Source organism: Canis lupus, chromosome 25 (assembly GCF_003254725.2).
Source record: "Canis lupus dingo isolate Sandy chromosome 25, ASM325472v2, whole genome shotgun sequence".
NCBI classification, from domain to species: domain Eukaryota; kingdom Metazoa; phylum Chordata; class Mammalia; order Carnivora; family Canidae; genus Canis; species Canis lupus.
The window spans coordinates 20,741,908-20,759,126 of record NC_064267.1 but is presented as its reverse complement, the minus strand read 5'-3'; the positions used below and the strand labels follow the sequence as shown (position 1 = coordinate 20,759,126).

Sequence of the window (17,219 nt, the reverse complement as noted above, 5' to 3'; positions counted from 1 at the left end):
TTCATTAGAGAAATATCAATGGACATTAATTGAAAGAAAATATGCCTAATATCAGTAATGATCAAATATAAATGAAAACAAAAATCAAAGTATCAATTTTTGCCAATGATTTTGAGAAAATTTAATGTCAAAATTTAATGTCAAATGCTAAAGAGTGTTTGAAAGTAGATACAATCACATAATGTTTGTTAGAATATAAATTGACATAAAATTCCTAGTGAGTATATTAGTACTATCAAAATGTTAATTTGCATACCTCGTAATCCATAAATTCAATTCCTGGTAATTTTTCTGAAGAATAAGCATAAAGAAATAGATAAAATATATGTATATAAAATAATATTTATGACATCCTTTTTCTAAAAAGTGAAAACTTTGAAACAACCAACTTTTCTGTCAATAGGATTAAGTCATGACACATACAATGAAATATTATGCAGCATTCAAATGCATAAAATAAATCATTATGTATTATTTCAGAGACATGTCCATAATGGCTTTTTGAGAGGTACATGCAAATTAAAGAAAATATGATCCTATTTATGTGTATATTTTTTATTTGCATGAAAAATTATGAAAGACTATTCACTAAATTACAGGGTCTTTTTTACTTTCTCTATTTTGTCCAAAAATTTTCAAAGTAATAAATTGTCAACAGAAAAAAAAATTGCAATGAAATTAATTATTGTTCTTTAAAAATATCACTTCAAATAATTATTTGACAATGAAGATTTTTATGCCACATTATGGAGATTTTTTTAATGTAGCTAAAAATTTATGAACTTTGAAGATAGATAAATAATGCTGCTCCTGATAACAATGAAGATGAAGTTTTGAAGGTCTCAAAGAGAGATCATTTAAAGAAATTTAGAGCAGAGTATAACCTGAAGTCCCTTTAGAAGCCTTAGGTTCCCACAGCAGGAGTCATTAAGTAAGCTTAAAACAAAACGAAGGTGATTAAGATTAAGAGAGTAAAGAAGGGACATGAGGGATCTAGTCTCTTAATGAAGTCTGCCTATATCCTGTAAATTTCTGTGGCATCCTTCTCTAAATAATATAGCTAATTAAGAGTTACATATGTGAGCTAACCAAAAATTTATGGTCCGAACTAATTACTTAAAGTTATTCTGCACTTCTATTAATGCCAGCGCTGATTAAGCAATGGTAAAATCTCTCTCTCTTTTCAGGAAGAGGAAAGGTGCCAAGTCCTAGGAAGGTAAGGGTTTCCAGCAGAGGCCAAAAACCACATTTTTGTAATTACTTAGGCACAGGTCCACACTGACCAGATTATTCATTCATAAGTTTGGAAATAATTGTCATGAGGAAACAAAAATCTCATAAGTCAAGTTAACAAAGAGCCAAACTCAATGACATTTATTAAATATGAAAAAGATTTATATAGATGAGAAAGGTGTGCTACTTAGCAAACAGGATGAACTGATAGTGACCCAAAGCAGCTATATTATTTTGAAAATGCATTTGAATTCCTTATACTTTTATCTTATTTTTCAGATAAGGATATGGTTCACGCAAGAGTGCTAGCTCACTTTTACAGGTTTTACAGAGGCAATGTGCAGTGGGAAAAGCACAGATTCGGAATCAGAATCTGCATCCCAATATCCTCTTCTAAAAAACAGGCTAAACATTTCCCTCATAGGCTGCTGTGAGGATTAAATGAGTCAATAAACAGATAGATTACAGAATATTACAAATATTTAGTGACTCTTTCTTTTCTTCCCTTCTTCTGGCCATTCTCATTTCCTTGTTAGGACTTCCAGAATCTTCTCTTCCTGTTGCCATCCCCCCATCCTTCAAAGCCCTGCTCACAATTCATCTCCTACACAAACTTACTTTTCCTTCTCATTTTTTTAACGATTTTATTTATTCATGAGAAACACAGAGAGAGAGGCAGAGACACAGGCAGAGGGAGAAGTAGGCTCCCTGCAAGGAGCCTGATGTGGGACTCGATCCCGGGACCCTAGGATCATGACCTGGGTCGAAGGCAGGTGCTCAACCACTGAGCCATCCAGGTGTCCCTTTTCCTTCTCATTTAATGTCTGTACCACATGAGTTACTTGCTTGCTTGAAGGAGGTGGAAAAATTCTCTGGTTTGATTAACAAATTATATAATGAGTTCCAATTTTGTTGCCAGGCATGGCCTTCTCTCTTCAACTAGATTAGAAGTTGCCCATACTCTGGAACATCATCTTAAGCTTCTTGCTCCCCCCACAGCACCCAGCATAATTACATTTAATAATGAATTACAGGCTTATATTGTTTGAGAGATTTTATGTAAGGTACCCAAAATATTTGGGTAAATATTTTATTTATTTGGGGGGAGGTAAATATTTTAAAGGCGATTCGGTACATCAATATTGCCAATGCCAGTCACAAGCACTATAGCTATATGGATAGTCTGTGAAAGAAGGAAGGAGACAGTTTTTAATCTGTTCTCATGAAATGATATCCACATCATTATCATCCAACATTCTTTTTTCAATATGATTAAATGTTTCTCAAAACATCTCCTATGTTTCTGAGGTTTAAACTTCAGTTCCATGAAGTTTACACAAAAGCTCAGTATATTAACACTTCTTTCAGGTGATATGTTGGATAAAATATTTTGTATGACTGAAGAACCAATGTATCTGTTCAGAACACATATTATAAACGTTAACTTAAAAAATATAAACAGTTGGGATGTCTGGGTGGCTCAGAAGTTGAGCATCTGCCTTCAGTTCAGGGTGTGATCCTGGAGTCCTGGGATCGAGCCCAGATTGGGCTCCCCTTGGGGAGCCTGCTTCTGCCTCTGCCATGTCTCTGCCTCTCTCTGTGTGTCTCTTATGAATGAATAGATAAAATATTTAAATATATAACTATATAACTAAACTATATAACTATATAACTATATATATATATATATATTTATATATATAGTTGATCGAGGATAACCTGATTTTAAAAAGCTATCTTGGGATTGTACCAATGTTTTAATAACCATTTAATAACCATTTTATAACAGTAATATCTTATGGAAAAACAGGGGTTTTTTTACTAGCAGTAGAAAATTTTCAAATTTACTCTTCATTATCTAGGTATTTAATTTTTAACGAATGATTAAGTAGATACCACCAAAGACCACACCAGAAAATTTAATATTGACTACTCTTAGGTAGCAGAATACAGAAATATAAGCATTCAGCCACTTCAAATAAATGATTGAGTGATTTTTTTTCTGTTCATTAAGTGATGGGGATAATTTCTGAAAGCAAGATCTGGGACAATGGACAACAGCAAATTCTGGCAGAGGGCTAAAGAGCTGAGACCAGGTTGAAGCGGAAGAATAAATTAGAAAAGTATTTTCAAATCCAGTTGCCATTAATCAGTTCATCATTTACATTAAAAAAAAAAAAGTGTGTAGAGGGAGTGAGTAGTCAGAAATCAGATTAGCTCTACTTGAAAGAACATAATAGTTACCTAGAGTATTTGGGAGAGTGGCGAGACTCAGACAATGGAGTTGGGAAGCATTTGGTAATCAGGAAGGAATGCTTAAAAATACATATATATAAACATAACAGGAGTTTAAATGAAAAAACCTATACTTGGCATCAAAGGAAGTAAGGTCAAGACCTAGCTCTGGCCAAAGCTCGTTTCTTTATCTGTAAAATGAAGGAAATAATATCTGCAGCACTGAATTGAGAGAAGTAAGAAAAAACCTTCTAAACTGTCTATATACAGTATTGCTTTGAGTTTCTAAGTTTTCTGCAGGCTCCTATCTATTCTTTCTGCCCCCTTCTTTCCTTCCCCGAGGATGAGTCAGGATTAAGGGCAAGGGTATTTTATTGGCTCTAGGTGCTAAGGAACCTAGAGGTGGAACTTTCCCTAAAAGAAGCTGAAGGACCAAAGCTGGATCAACAAAGAGTATAGTAAAATAATTACCTTGGCTAATGGGAATACCATAAGTCCAGTTAAGCTAAATTTTCATTAGCTTTTTATGCAGCCAAATCAACTTGATAGCTTATATTGAACTTGCATTCATATACAATTGTAAAGACTTTACTTTTTCTAAAAATCATTAATCCTTATTCTATACTTGTGTTGCTGGTATTTGAAACCAGTGTGCAACATTTTTACTCCTGTTAAATTGTATACTGTTGACTGCACCCGTGGGGTCCAGTCAGCTAAGATCTGGCATCTTAAGTATTAGCCTATCCTCCTAGATTTGCATCATCCATGACAGGCAGCATCTACCCTGAAGAAGCTTTGAAATCAAATAAATTAAAGTGGCAAACTAAGTTTGATAAATACTCTATCCTGAATAAACCCTCTTGAAGATTTACAACACACATTTTCATACTGGAGTTCTGATAGCCTATAGTAAAGAACTCTGGTAAACTGCATTTAATCTTGTATTTCCCAATTTTTTATTGACCATGGAACTCACCTTAGGAAATTTTGGTATTAATAAGGAATGGGATACTATGTTGCCAGTAAGTAGAATGAGGCACATCTATTTGAACCGACATACAAATATCTTCAAAACATATTAAGTGAAAAAAAAAAAAATCTAAAACAATTAGTATAATCTAACTTCACCCTAAACAATGAATAAATAAATATACTACCCTAAACAAGGAATAAATAAATATACTACCTACGTGTGTATGTGTACATGAACACGTAAGCAATATATAGAAAGGACTGGAACAATAAATACCTTACTGCTTTCAATAGTTACACATAGAAATAGGTATAAAACCTAATGCAATGATGATAGAGACTTTTATATTTTACTGTATGTATCTCATATTGTCTCAACTCTTTACATTGAGAATGTATGATAAATCATTTCTAATAGATACTTTTTAAAATTATTACAGTACTGTAGGGTGAAATGAGCTAATGTTTTAGTCAGTGGTCATATACAACTACATTTTTACATTGTAACTGCCCAGATAGAATTACAGAAACAAATAAACATCAACCTGTCCTTTCAGAAAAATCAAATTAAAAAATGTGCTATCTCTTCAGATTCTGAAAATCAGTAAAACAAGGCTTTGTAAGATGAGTTGAACAGACTTGAACTTAGGTAAGAAATGTCTCCCATATGGTTTATTCAGATAAAAGTGTGGGTATTATGTAGTGTAATTCCTACAATCTGTCTTGACTGACATGATGTTAAGGTAAACAGAGAACCAACCTCAAAAAAATCTAAGAGATTAAAATAAGAGGGCATCATAGAGCAGCACAAAGAACTGACTTTGGTGTTGGATAGTTCTGGGTTCAAATCCAGACTTCTCCACTTTTTTAAAGCCTCAAGTCACCTCATCTGTAAAATAACATTATTTAAGGCTTTTTTTTAAGATTTTATTTATTTATTCATGAGAGACACACACACACACAGAGGCAGAGACACAGGCAGAGGGAGAAGCAGGCTCCATGCAGGGAGCCCGACATGGGACTCGATCCCTTATCTCTAGGATCACACCCTGGGCTGAAGACAGTGCTAAACCGCTGAGCCACCCGGGCTGCCCCACATTATTTAAGACTTAACCAGAGTGGCTCACCGGTTGAGCGTCTGTCTTCGGCTCAGGATGTGATCCCAGGGTTCTGGGATTGAATCCCACATCAGGCTCCCTGTAAGGAGTCTGCTTCTCCCTCTGCCTCTGTCTCTGCCTCTCTCTTTCTGTGTCTCTCGTGAATAAATAAATAAAACTTAAAAAAAAAAAAAAAAGACTTAACTGAAAACTCTTGAGTAATATATCTCAATTTACACTTAACATGTTCCGCTACAACAACCTCCTATACTGCTTTAGGGAAAAGGCTAGAAGTCTGAGAAAAATTAGAGCTCCACCAGAAATGAAACCAAAAGGGAGGCTTGGAATCCAGGAAAAGTCATTTCAGTTTCCTTGTAAACAAGTATTAATACTGACAACTCAGTGTTTACTACTGAGCATGAGTGGAAGAGATCCTGACAGAGGAACTCATAGCTGTGCTCTGTGGCCCTGGTTTGTCACCACTGAATCCTTACACGGGTAGCTGAGCTGTTTGGGCCCCAGAAATACTAATCACAGTTCCAGTGAACTTAGAGCCAAAGATTTCAGATCCATAGCAGCTACACCATGTGTTGAAGAATTCTTAATAGATACACATAACATCTTTCACAGGCCTTTACAAACATAATGAGGTGAGTTACTACACAAGAAAGATGAGAAAGAATCTAAGAGGAGAAAGGGACTGAAGTTATGAAAGACCTAAGGCAAGGGATAGCAAGAGGTAATTCCAAGTGGTCACAGATTTGTGGTTTAAAGGAGTACCGGCCAAAAATTATAAGGACAAAATTAAGATTTCAGGAACATGAATAAGAATAAAGTTTTAATTACTAATTTTAGGAAGCAATGGATTCATCTTATTTAGCATTCAACTAAAAGGGTGATATGTTTAAAAGAGACAGGTTTGACCTTTTTGTGATTTTTATCAGCCCCTGGAATCCTACTGTAAACTCCTTTAAAATGTAACCTTATGGAACTAAAGAAGAGTATCACTTCAAGGTTTTTCAGTAAACTGCACATAATTTCTCTTCATAAGGACAAGGGGCCTGGGCAACTTGTGTTCTAAGCTGTGGAGGTAGAGCGTGCCAGGGAGACAAAATGGTATCAGGATAAGCCCTTCATAATCAGCCTCCATACATGCTTGCTTCTTGGGATGAAGAGCTACAAATCAACACCATCGATTTTAGGAAGGCAACTGGGGGTATATATCACTCTCGTGGAGCATTTTCCATAGGAAATGTTTAAGCTATTTAGTCCCTCTTATATACACTCTACCACCTGTCATCTACACCAGAGCTGCTCAGGGGAAATATTTTGCCATCTCCTCATCTCCCCACGGAAGAATTTTTCCCAAGCTTCTATCATTTATTTTCTCTGCCATTGGTAAATTTGGAAAATATATCTGATCTACAGCTGAGCTCCACTCTTTTCCTTCTTTCAGAGGGAGCCTATTCTTATTTTCCCTGCCTTCCTACTTACTAGTACTTCCCTGACTGAGTACTTACCCTAAGTACTTGGTACTTAGTATTTCTCCAACAGAGACATCAGCCCTGTCCAGACTTCCAGGGTCCAGGTAGGTAAATCAGGCTAATCCTCATGTTCAGTTGGGAGAAACACTTGGCTCCCTATTATCCATATCCTCTAACCTGACCTTTATTTGAAATAGAGAGGATTTTTTTAGACTTCACACATTTTTTAAAATATTTATCAAATTGTTGGGAAGCTGGGTGGATGAGATGGGTGCCCTGACTGGAAACCCTTCAGAAACTCTAAAAAGAGTGCCCAAATATGATGAATTTATTTTAACCATAGCCCAAATACCATATGATTCAAAGAGTCTTAACCTAATGTCTTTGGGTAGGCCCCAAGAGGTCCATGGACTCTGTGAAAATTTATAGAAATCTTTGCATGTTAATTGTACTCTTCTCTCCCTAAGAAAGGTTAAGAAACATCTACCTAATTATTGAGAGCAATAAAAACTTATAAAGAAATCTCAATGCCAGGTACTTCCAGCAAACCTATAATTTTAGATTATCCTCACTGCTTCAAAGCTCCAAATATATATAAAATAAAATGACTCTATTTTCACCATTAATGAATAGAAGGCTTAGCTAAATATCTCATACAAGAATGTCTCTATTATTTACATCAATCCTATACCAGTCAGTTTGTGTTTTTATTTTTGTTTTTTGCTTTTTCTTTTTTTTTTAATTTTTATTTATTTATGATAGTCACACAGAGAGAGAGAGAGAGGCAGAGACACAGGCAGAGGGAGAAGCAGGCTCCATGCACCGGGAGCCCGACGTGGGATTCGATCCCGGTTCTCCAGGATCGTGCCCTGGGCCAAAGGAGGCGCCAAACCGCTGCGCCACCCAGGGATCCCTGTTTTTTGCCTTTTCTGATAGCTCCCTAGTCAATTCATTACCATCCTCAGGATAAATAAAATAAGGAATTTTTCCATACGTTTTCAAAATTTGTTGAGTTTTGTTTGTTTGTATCATGAGGAAAAGCCAAATATTGAACAGTTGGCTACAAACTAAAAATTTACCAGTAGGCATAGAGAGTAAAGGGCTCCAAATTCCACAGAATCTTTAATTCTGGGAAACAATACACACGCACACAGAGACAAATGCAAAAAAAAAAAAAAAAAAAAAAAACATACAAAAAGTGTTTTGTTAAAAAAAAGAACTGCAGGCTTATACCATGAGCACATCTAGATTCTGCAGTTGAGAAATTAATGTAAAATTTTACCTCAAACCAGAACTGATAGAAATGAAGCCCTCAAAAGCACTTGAGATTCCCACATTGAAAACAAACAGCTGGTTGGGATGCCTGGGTGGCTCAGCAGTTGAGTATCTGCCTTTGGCTCAGGGCGTTATCCTGGAATTCCATGATAGAATCTGCAACAGGCTCCCGATGGGAACCTGCTTCTCCCTCTGCCTCTCTCTCTGTGTCTCTCATGAATAAATAAATAAATCTTTAAAAAAAATAAAAACAAACAACTGAAAATGAGCCAAACATTTAAAAATTACGAATTTTACTAAGAAACAATCTACTCTAAGGGGAGTCAGCAGATGTGACCACAGGAAAATGAAAACCTCCAAAAATCCAAGATATTAGAACTACCTGACAGACTATACAATCAGCATGTTAGAAGTTATTAAAGTATAATAATAGCTAATATTTATTTAGTGCTTGATTTGTAAAATTATAAGCAGCTTGGATAATTTGAATAAACACTAAAATTCAGCACAGAAAAATTAAATTATAAAAAGTGTGAAAAGAGTTTAATAATTGTAGACTATAGACTTGAAAGACATACATATATATGTATATATATATAAAGAGAGACAAAGACAGAGATCTTTTTAACTCAGTTTCAGAAGTAAAGGACTCAGGATTCAAGAAAAACATAAGTCCTCAGATTTAAAGGGTTCTCCAAGTACAGAACAGGATAAATAAAAGTAAACCTACACTTAGAAAAATGGTAGTGAAACTGCAGTACATCATAGAGAAAATCTTAAAAGTAACAAAAACAAAGAGTGAAAGACAGATTACCTGCACAGCTATGACATTTAGTTCCCAATAGCAACATTCATAATGTCTTCAAAGTCCTAAAATTCTAAATCCAGCTCAGCTTTCATTGAAGAGTGACAGTGCAATGATAAACATTTTCAGAAAAACAAAGTTGAAAAAAATTATCATTTGCAGATCTTTATGGAAAGAATTGAAAGATGAAGAAAATTGGGCCAAGAAGGAAGGAATAAGCGAAGGAAAAGTGAGCCATATCATCAGTAAACATTAGGTAAATATACTAAGTATATTCTTTAAAAATAAAATAAACAACATTAAGGGAGGGTTACAATTGAGGTAGTTCTAAAATACTGAAGCAGGGGAACAATATTAAAAATGGAATGGGGGACAGCCCAGGTGGCTCAGCAGTTTGGCGCCGCCTTTGGCCTGGGGAGTGATCCTGGAGACCTGGGATCCAGTCCCACGTCGGGCTCCCTGCATGGAGCCTGCTTCTCCCTCTGCCTGTGTCTCTGCCTCTCTCTGTGTCTTAAAAAAAATAAATAAATAAAAATAAATAAATAAATAAATAAATAAATAAATAAATAAATAAATAAAATGGGGAAAGTAGAATTAAAACATAAGTTTTTGAGAAAGGTAGAGATATCACTTTAGTCTTTGTTAAATCAATCATGTATGTTAAATTTTAAAGGTTACCACAAAAATAGAAACAAAATATATAGTATCAAAACAGTAATAGGGAGAAGAAGGAATAGAGAAGGAAGGAAGGAAAAATAAAAACATCCAAAATAAGGGAATAGCAAAATAAAGACAAATGGGATGTATAACGAATAAAATCATATGTTTTAATAATCGTAATAAATATGAATAGATAAACTTGATAGTTCATAGTAGGAAATTTTTATATTAAATTTTTCAAATCAACAGTAAGCTAAAAGAGATATATTGAAAACATATGAATACAGAAAAGCGAAAATAAATTAATAGAAAAGGTACACTACTGCTTCTCCAATAAATCACCAAAGGCTAAAGATTGTAGATGATACTGGTGCTTAGAACAGGCAGAGAGGACAAGTATAGGGATGCGAACTGGTCTTGGACACCAAGCTGGGCCATCTGGTCAAAGACATGATGAAGTTCCTGTACGTGATCTCTTTTCCTTCGTTGACTTTCCTTATGGGGCCATTTCTTGACAATTAGATACTAAAAATGGCAGTCTTTCAGAGACATAAAAGTGGTTAATAGGAACCATAATGACTCATGACCTACTGATTTAGATGGCAAATGCCCCAAGGAAGTAGTAACTGCCATTCATGGTATCATCTAGGCAAGGCAACCATTATCTGAGGGAAGACTACTGGGGAAAAATTCAGCAAACCCTATTCTCCCCTTGCAAGATGGCTGGGCACTGTGACTCTGTGCTTGTGCATCTGATCCCTTCTTTCTTTTGTGGCAATGTCTCTGTTCCTCCGCCCGACAGGCTGCATTTGATCAATGGTATATGGCTGCCACCCTGGGTAACTTGGCTAAAGCCACTCTGACCTCTGGAAGATTAGTCTTCTGATTAGCAGTTTCCTGATCCATATTTATTGTCATTGCAGAGAACTCAGAATTCTGCTGTGATCTAGCCCATGTTTTTTATATCAGCAAAATAAAGTGAATTAAATATAAGGATGAAAAGATTAGATATACCAAGAAAATGTTAAACAACATAGACTGTTGGACAAAAAAAAAAAGGATAGGAAAGATTTAAAAAAAGGAAAATTTCACCAAGGAGATATAACAATCCTGAACCTATGTGCATCTAAGTTGTAGCTTCAACTTTTTCAAAGCAAAAATTGACAGAATTACAAAAAAGAAATTGACAAATCTAAAGTCTCATAGAAATTTTATATACCTCCCTTAGCAACACATAATATAAGAAGTCAATGAAGTCTATGATATAAAAGAACTGAAAAACATTAAACTAGCAACCCCTAAAAAAACCCTTATGGAAAATATACTAAGTTCTCTCTCTCCTTGCCATACAAAGAATTGTCCTGAGAGACTTCACAAGGACTATTCAAGTGAGGCCAGTTTCTCCTTGTGCCTTAGAAAAAGTCAGGACTAGAAATGCTGTTGGGGGTTTAGGAAACAACCCTAAAAGGAATGCTGAGAGCCCAGCTCAACACTAAAGAGAAAGAACAGTGACCCCAGGACTTTAGAAGGAGGTTCTCAGTCTAGCATCCACAGACTCCAGGGAACTAAGCTTCCAAACTCACTGGAGCAGCAGCTTACAGGTGAAAGCCATAGGTCTCAGGTTGACCAGTCATATGTGGTAGAAGTTGACTAGGCCATAGTGGGTGATTTGGAGACTCAAGCTAAACACTGATTGGTCATCTGAATGGAGCAGACACTTCTGGGAACAGAGAGCTTACAAGTTCTATAAATCAGAGGGAATGTTCCCATCCCATTTCTTTTCCCCAACCAGGCTTACCGAGAACAGCAGACTTTGACAAGGTGAAGAATTTAGTTCTATAACACACCATAGCCTCCCTCTTTCCTGGTTCAGCCCAACCAACCTCCTAAAATACTTCACTTTACAGCCAGAAAGAGGCCGACATGCTTTTAGAACAGTCTCTAAACAGATACTGAAATTAATAACTCACTGGGTTCATTCTGCCATTAAGGATCCCAAGGATATGGGAAAGTAAATAGGTTTTCAGACAGGAAGTAGGTAGGAATAAAGTTTGGAGGCCCTCCTCCTACACACACAAGCTGTACGTTTCCAAATGCAGGTTACAGGAAATGAGAGCAGAGAGAGATTAAATGTCTGATTTAGTCAGTGAGCTTCATAGCCAAGATTAGAACTCCAGGCTTCCTCTGTGTCACACTGTTGCCATATTTCCTGTTTTCCACTCTGGCTAATCACTACATGATATTTGAAAACCAGTCACCAGGCTAAAGAATGTAAAGGCTTCAGGTAATTAAGGATGTTGTTGATAAAGAGCCAAGAGAATGCAATCTATATGTAAAATATTTTCCCATATGTATAATAAAAAATGTGAACTCCAGCTATTAGGATTAATATCCTCCTTCACTTTGCATTTGGCTATTAGGTTCATCAAAACTAGAAATTTGAAGAGTGAGGCATGCCAAAGTCTCTCCTGTTCACTTTTGGTTTTAGTTTTTCAACAAAACTTACTGCCTGAAATACAAGAAATGAATCAATCAACCAATAAAACAATCTAGAACCCATATATTTTCGCCAGTCTTAAAATACATATTTATTATGTTTTTGATAACAGGTAATGGAAATAATATACCTTTTGTAAGAACTAAGGCATTCAATTCTTCCTGGAAAGAAACTAAAGACACATTTAAAGCAGATGGCTTGTTCTGCTATATTCATTTGTTATATGTTCATTACTGCTATTTGTTCATTTTTATACTTTACACCAGAGATTGGTAAACCTTTTCTATAAAGGGCCAGATAGTAAATATTTTCAGCTTTATGAGCCATATAATCTTGGTTGCAATTACTTACCTCTGCCACTGCAACAAGAAAGCAGTCATGGATGGTATGTAAACAAACGAGCATGACTAGCTTTGGCCACGGGCTGGGCTGTAGCCTGCCGGTTTTCTGCTCTCCAGTACAAACCATATTGTGTGGCAGGACAGGATAGTTTGCCAAGTGAACTATATAGGGTAGACCAGTTGACTGGCATTTTTGTATGCAATAAAACTTACTTAATCTTTTCTCTTTATAACTTATTTAAACGTCTTATTTCACCAACAAGAGTATAAGCTTTTTTGATGATAGACAGAAATTTATTAATTTATTATTCTCCCTGGACTTCACACAGATGACATTTGCCAGAGGAAAGAGCATGGGTTTCACTGTCAAAACGATCCAAATTCAAACTCTGGTCCTGTCATTGATTAGGTGTATGACCCTGGATGGGTTATGGACTCTCAGCCTCCATTTCTTCATCTGTGAAACTGGGGATAATACCTACTTTATACTGACAATGCAAATAACATGTAAAGGAAATAATATAGCTTCTGTAGGAACTAGGGCATTTAAGTCTTCTTGTAAAGGGTTAAAGACATTCATGATAGCCCATGGCTTATTCAATGTAAAGCACATAATAACTGATGAGTCTGACTCCAGGTCAAAATCCTATGTGTGATCTTTCAGGCCTGACTATGGGTCATTAACAAGGCTCTGCCTGGCAGGCCTCATGGGGTGAAGCTGTTCTTCCTACATCAGAACAAGATAGTTTACAAATAGAGTATCTGTATTTTCATAGGATATACTAATTTTCTAGACTCACTTTAAAAATCAGACTTTTCTTTTATAAGTGCCTATGCTAAAATGGCCTCGTCACAGACCATTGAGTTCAAAGACTCAATCAATGCACAGCCTTATATTTTTCTCCACAAAGCTCTTTTGAGGATGATGATTGAGAATGAATACCAGTATCTGGTCATGGGGGTGGAGGTGCTCAGGAGTGGCAGTACCAGCTCCCCTGTCTCCCTTCAGCTTAAGGTATGTTACTACACATGGTGGTGGTATTTATTCCCACTCACACCCACACAAACCACTTGTTTGCATCCTGAGATGATGTAATGGCTACTGCTTGTCATTTTTTGTGTGACCTACTTATTCAACATGAGCTTGAAGGGCTAATACAGACTTAAAACCAATTTATTTGGGGTGTAGCTGTTTATCAACCCAGTGTTAGAGGAAGGCTTGTTCTATGGTAATTACTGTGGTTTACAGGATGTCTCAAGTGTATTGTACAGAATTTACAACCCCAGTATTACAGGCTAGGAAGCAAACAATGGGTGACGAAGGCAATGTTCCAGGCTCTATTGGTTTGTTTGTTGCTTATTAAGATGAAAAGGCATTATGTAGTCAGTATTTCAATAAAAACAAAAGAGGTGCCTTTCAATATCCAAACATTAAAGGTCACAGAGCCAAGATAAGAGGTCACACTACCAAGAAGCAAAAGGAAAGACTTAAAAGGATTGATCAATGAGAACACTGCTGTGGTTTCATTTTTCTCCTAGACATTATAGAGGAGATAAAGTGAAATCTGAGAAAACAGAATCTCCCAGTGCCTATGGGAGAGGATACAACATACTATATAATATCAAAGAGACAATCGTATTGCAATTTGTGAACAGTCAGGGGAAGCAAACTTGTTTTGGTTCTGCCAAGATTACAGAGCACACAGAAAGTGATAAAAAGTCTAAGGGTAAGCAATGAACACCTAAGGAAAAATAAAACTTCGAAGGATTTCTTCTTTATAGATAATCAATTTGGGGATCACTCTCACTGTAGCTGAATTCCCTGAACACATTTATTCACAACTACTCAGAATGCTTCCCGCCCACCATCCCTACCAAACAAGCCCTCAGCAGTGGCTGAAAAGGAGGTAATTCCATACGTGCCAGGGTGGTGGGTAATTAATGAGGTAAATCAGCTTGAGGAAAGATGTACAATGCATTCTACATCAAATATAAATGATTTTGAGAATATCCATGCGCTGTTCGCTTTTGCTAGCTCTAAGTTGAGAGCTTCCAATCTGTATCTAAATATTGCTTCTGTCAGAGATCTCCTCACTGATACCAACACTACGAGTTTTTGAATGCCCTGGCACTTCTATTCACCTCGTTTCATCCCCATCCCAATTGCTCAAGGTAGATTTTATTTCCATTTAAAAAATGAGGAAAGTGAGCCTCTGAGAGATTTGGAAAGTGACCGAAGACAAAGAAGTAGTAACTTATAGAATCAGGATTCAAGCCTCAGGCTACTGATGCTAAAGGATCAGGCAAAAGGCTATGATTCAGAGCTCTCCTCCACCATATACACTACAGGCCTGAGCAGGTGGTTCTGTTGACAGCCTGTCTGCCCCCCACTGGACAACCATGTGACCTTTAGGACCTATGGAACCCCTCTAGGCCCCAGTGGTCCCATTCATCCAATGGGCGATATTAACAGTCCCCCTCTTTCAGAAGCATTGTGGAGATTAAGGAATTCATGTGACCTGCTTAGCTCAGTACTTGGAGTTGTGTGTGCTCAATAAATGACTTCTGCACTCATTACTCCCACAGGGCCTTTTTCTAAACTCTCTGCTTGTAAGAGGCCTGGAGTCATGGTGCTCAGATTTTAAGAAGTGCTCAATAATAACTGACACCTTCTAGAAAAGAGTTTGAGTATGAGCTTGTTTCCAATGCAATGACACTTTCTACTCCTTGCTCTTGCTGGGACCCTACAGAGATATGCTCTCCTCAGGGGCCAGCCTCGCATGTAGATGAATGTCTTTAGTACATGTGCTGTCGAAGGGAGCACAGATGAATGTCTTTAGTTCTATCGAGATCACCCAACCCTGTGAAAGTTAGTCTTCCACCTATTTTGACCCCTGAAATCCATATATAAGGAAAAGCCCTTCATCCCTTACTTGGAGATTATGCCTAAATTAAAAGTTCCCTTTCTGTATAGGCCTTATGACCTAGCACTCTGAACATAGATGATCCTTTCTTTCTTTCTAAAAGTAGTCTCAGTACCATCAGAGCAAATGAAGGGTAGAAGCCCAAGCCCAAGCCCAAGGGCAGGGGGCACAGCAGGGGGGAGTATAAATTGTATGCTGTCATTCTTATCAATCTGAATATTTAGACCAAGACGGTAGTATCTCTCTTCCCAATTGCTCCTTCTAAGTGTAAGTATGGTGGGAAAAGGTCCTAAGCTTCCCTTTGTCATGGTTAACCCCATATGAACATAAGGAGAATCAGCTGTGTCTGGTCTTATGCAAGAGCTCAGAAGAGAGACTGACAATTCCATGCAGATGGTACAAGGAAAAGACCTTCTTTTGGTAAAAGACCCAGGATGTTCTCCAGGCCAACCCTGAAGGTCTCAGCTGATAAACCATTATTGATAAAAGCAGGGACTAAATGCAGAAAGAATATGAGGCTGACAGGATGGAGTGAGCTGGCCAGGACAGGCAAAGCAGGGTGAGGTGACTAGGGACAGAGAAAACAAGGACAAAAGGAAACGGGAGAGAGAGAATGCTGAGACCCAATGAACTCTGCACCATTAGACTGTCAATATAATACCAATCCATGTGAGGATGCAAGATTTACATATATCTCAAGCTCCTCTCTGTGAAACATTTAACAGGACACCTTGGTAAGTTCTGAAGAAGCTCCTCATAAAAATAGCTCCACTACAGAGTCATTTCCCTACAAAAACCAAGAGAATTGGAGACTAGTGATGAACAGTTTAAAGAGTTTTAGGAAGCAGGGGTACCTGAATGCCTCAGTTGGTTAAAGTGTCCAACTCTTGATTTCAGCTCAGGTCATGAGATTAAGCCCCACATCAGGCTCTGTGCTGGGCATGGAGCCTGCTTAAGATTCTCTCTCTCCTTCTCCCTCTGCCTGTCCCCACTACGCACTCTCTCAAAAAAAAAAAAAAAAATTAGGAACCAAGACAATTGAAGGAAATATTAGTATTCTTCATAATAGCTTTTAAGAAGTGTTTTACCTAGTGGTACAACGCTAAATACCACCTGGACAGGGACAATGAGGCTTAAATTTTTTGAGAAGATATTGTTCTCTATCATATACACAGTGTAGTTGTTCCTTGTATCTACTTTTTTTATTTTTGCTGTGAAGAAATGGACCCTACATAGATAAAGGAATGTCCAGTGTTAAATGACAGGAAAAATTAATAATTCTGGTGCATTCACAGGTACAGTGCAAATTTAATTACCAGACCCTGGAACAGTACCACCTCTAATTGTAGCTACTTCCTTTTGTTCCTTTACTGCTGCCCCCTTGCCCTGACCTTCACCAATTTTTTTCCCACAGTAAAGATCGCAAAAAACAGCTGCTCCAGAATTAGAAACCCTCTATCCTACTAATTAGATCTACTTTGCTACTGGCTAAGAAGAACACATGGGATACCAAGGTTTATCTTTTAATAAAAAGTACATTTAAATTCATTGTTTCTTCAGATTTTAATAATATTCCTTGAGATGGCTTTTATTAAATAAACCATATTGAGAATCACTGATAGACTATATATTTGTTGGATATTTTTCTAAATTTCTTCTTCTGAAGGAAATTTTTTAAGAGGAACATTGTTATAGT

At 36.9% G+C, this 17,219-nt stretch overlaps 1 long non-coding RNA gene across 2 annotated transcripts in view; it reads right to left on the bottom strand.

Moving 5' to 3' along the window:
- Nucleotides 1–255: 255 nt before the first annotated feature.
- LOC112670109 (uncharacterized) overlaps nt 256–17,219 on the bottom strand; it is a 48,898-nt gene continuing 31,934 nt past the window's right edge. For both annotated transcript variants that reach the window (XR_003142766.3, XR_003142765.3), the window contains exon 7: nt 256–291. This is a non-coding gene — a long non-coding RNA (uncharacterized LOC112670109). The remainder of the gene's footprint in view (nt 292–17,219) is intronic.